This window comes from Branchiostoma belcheri, unplaced genomic scaffold (assembly GCF_001625305.1).
Source record: "Branchiostoma belcheri isolate BF01 breed outbred unplaced genomic scaffold, Haploidv18h27 scaffold48, whole genome shotgun sequence".
NCBI lineage: Eukaryota > Metazoa > Chordata > Leptocardii > Amphioxiformes > Branchiostomatidae > Branchiostoma > Branchiostoma belcheri.
In genome coordinates this window covers 1,889,290-1,892,711 of record NW_017804109.1, presented here as the reverse complement: position 1 = coordinate 1,892,711, position 3,422 = coordinate 1,889,290, and positions in this window count along the sequence as shown.

Below are 3,422 nucleotides of genomic sequence, written 5' to 3'. Positions count from 1 at the left end.
TTGACGTTGTCCCTCCTTTAAAGTACAGTGAACACACACACACACACACACACACACACACACCACACACACACACACACCACACCGCACACACACACCACACCGCACAAACACATACACACACTCACACACACACCACGCACACCACACCGCACACACACACACACAAATATATATATATATANATACATAGTATATATATATATATATACACACACACACACACACACACACACACACATATATATATATATATAGAGAGAGAGAGAGTTTTTTCAATGCATTTACTCATTTTGAAGACAGTTGTCTTTTTCGTCATGTTACAAGAGAGCTCAACATGGAACACCCACACAAAAGACATTGTAATAATGATATGAAGGTAGTGCATGTAAATCACAATTAGCTCAATAATGAGTATAACACAATATGCTGAATTAAGGCCCATTCAAATTACACATTTATCTAAAACCTCCGGTACGGGGCTGGGTTCCTGGCCCATGGAGACTGCGGGTACACCGTCTGGAGCGGTACGTCATGGTCCGGAGCTGGTACAGGCTCCTGCACGGGGAAATCAAACACATTTTATTGTGTAGTGCATTCACTACGTATACGAGACTGAAGGAAACAAATTATTTTACACAGAAGATCACCAAAATATTACATTTCTACCTTGTTCACAGTGTGTGTGTGTGTGTGTGTGTGTGTGTGTGTGTGTGTGCAGCCAGAACGCCCTTCGCCCGCCTATCTAAATTACCGCTACGGGGGAGTCGAGCCAAGGGGGAGTTTGGCCGTCCCTAGGTACCCGGTACTAGTCTGGCACCCAGGGGGAGAGAGGGAGGGAGCTTGTGCGTGTTTGTGTGTTCGTCTTTAGTCTCTAGCAGACTAACTACGCTGGCTATATATAGCAGAATAATTGCCGGGGGAGTTTGGCCGCCTTGTTGTAGGTTTGATTGGCCGTCTTTGTGGAGCGAGTGGGGTAGTGTATTCCATTAATCTGAAGCTCAAGCATCAGCAGTAAGATTTACCTGTGCCCTTTCGCGAGAAAAGCTCTGTGGCTGGAGGCGCCGTCCTGTCGGTGTGGTCAGCCCAGGCCGGTGGGTTGCTGAGGTCCCGCCTTCTGAGACATTCCGTGGTTTAACAGACATGGCGGCTGATGGCGGACCTGGCATCTCCTGAAATTGCCCACGTTTGTGGTGTTTGCATTAGTAACGTTGTCTTAGTTGACAGGATAGTCTCAACATATGGAGGACCTCTGAAGTACTACATTTTACTAAGTATGTGTAGTGTCGTGTTGCGTAATGGCAGAATGCTCGACTCGGAACCAAGAGGTCCCGGGTTCAAGTCCTGACATGCCACCGATCTTGTGGCCTTGGGAAAGGCACTTTACACAACTTTCCTCACTTAACACAAATGAAACTGATTATTGTCCTGTATTTGCCCTCTGTCTTGGTGGCGGCATAAAATTAGTCGATAAAACTTGAGTGTGCCGTCACCATGTGTAGTCATGAAATGTTGGAATATCAAAAAGTATTTTGACGACACCGGTCGCCCAGGTGAGTTATTAAAATTTCACATATTTCATGATGTGGCATGCACTGGTACACCCTGGGTAATGGCAAATCAACTTGAAACATTTCATCCGCCCTTAGTAAATAACTTAATGATAAAAGGAGTACGATCTCACCTTCCTCGTGTTGAGCACCATTGCAGCCACGTCCCCTACCTGAACCTGTAGGGACTGCAGCTGGTCGCGCAAGTCCTTCGTATCACAGGTCTGAATAGATGAGAAAAGGGCAAGTTCACAGATTGCATCACTGTTACTCATCAAACACTTGAAGCGAGGAAGAAAATCCCACAACATCGTAAAAAAGGCAAAACTGGCGAACCTGACAGGCCTGGCGTGTTGCCATGGTGATGAGAAGAGGAAGGAACAGCATCAGGACCAGGGCGCCCATAGCCAGCTGAGCCAGGCAGAAGGTGCGGGGAGTTATCCATCCCTGCGCCGCACGGGGCCCGGGCGGGGTCCAGGCGGCCGCCGGGTCTGGTCCTGGGAAACACGAAAAGATCTCTATAAGAGTCCTTAAGCAAAAGCTTACACCTCTGTGAAATATGCAGAAATATCCGATATCCCTGAATTTCTTGCTTTAGCTATTAGGCCACACCAAGTAAATTTTATGTATGACGTCCTTTGGAGACCCTATATCTAATGCGAGAGGGCGAAAAAAAACAAGAAGGGCCCTAAAAAACAAGATGCCTAGATTAGAAATATACTAAGAGACAACAAATGAAATGTTAGGACACAAATTGAATGAGGTGACACAGTGTAACAAGCAAGAAGTCTTTTATTCATCATCAAAACAGCAATAAATCAGGTGGAACAGTGGACAGTGAAAAATTTTCTGTTATTGACAGGATGGTCCTGTCAATAGACACTTTCTTCGCGTTACGGGATTCACGTCAATCTGACGATTTGCGACACTGTCGTGACTCTTTGGTCATAGTTACAGGAAGCGGAATTCCTTGTGTTTTTTTTCTAGGAAGAGGCCAAAATCAATGCGCGCGCGGACGTCATCCATAGAATTTACTTGGTGTGGCCTTATCATAAAATTCTCCATCTACATTACGGCATCCACACTGAAACCCGGGCAACAGTTGGACAACTTCCCCCTGGCTCGCCGTGCGAATCTCTATGAGTCAAATCGCATACTTGTAATTACATAGCTAGCCAATACTTTTACTTTACTTTACTTTACTTTATTGGACATATCAGTACACGGGTAAACAATCCTGACCGAAGGAGGCCAAACACAACATTTTCCCTACGTAGACCCTTAAGCTGACATCTCCCCTAGATCCGGTCTCACCTGTGTCTGTGTGTCCGTCCCTCGGCAGGGAGGAGGCGACGTACATCTGGTTCTCCAGCAGCCCCAGGCCGTCCCGCCGCGTCACCTGGCGGATCACGCTGGAGGTGCAGAGGCCCGTGTCGGGTATGAAGCTGTACACCGGGTCGGGGATGGTCATGTACACTGGGGATAAAGGAAAGGTCTTACCGTAAGATATACAAAAGAAGCAGGTTAATTACTGACATAAGGCTGCATGCCTTAAAAATGTACACAAAATTGTTTGTCTATCCACATTTTGGGAGCGCGCGCACCACGTTAACGTTGTTACGTCCACCTGCCGCACCTGCTCACAGGGCAGGTGACGCTGCCAAGGTGGGATAAAAGTGTACAATACTGGTAAATAAATCGTAGAACGAATGTGGCAGAGACTTGGGTAAGCTATAGTCTTTCACAAGGAAATCACGAAGGGCTATCATGTAGTTAATTCTTATTTTCGAAAAATGTCGATTTTGTGCTACAATTAGAATGGAGAGTCCCTGGACGCTCCCTTACCTGGCTCGTCGGTGCTGGTCTCAGACG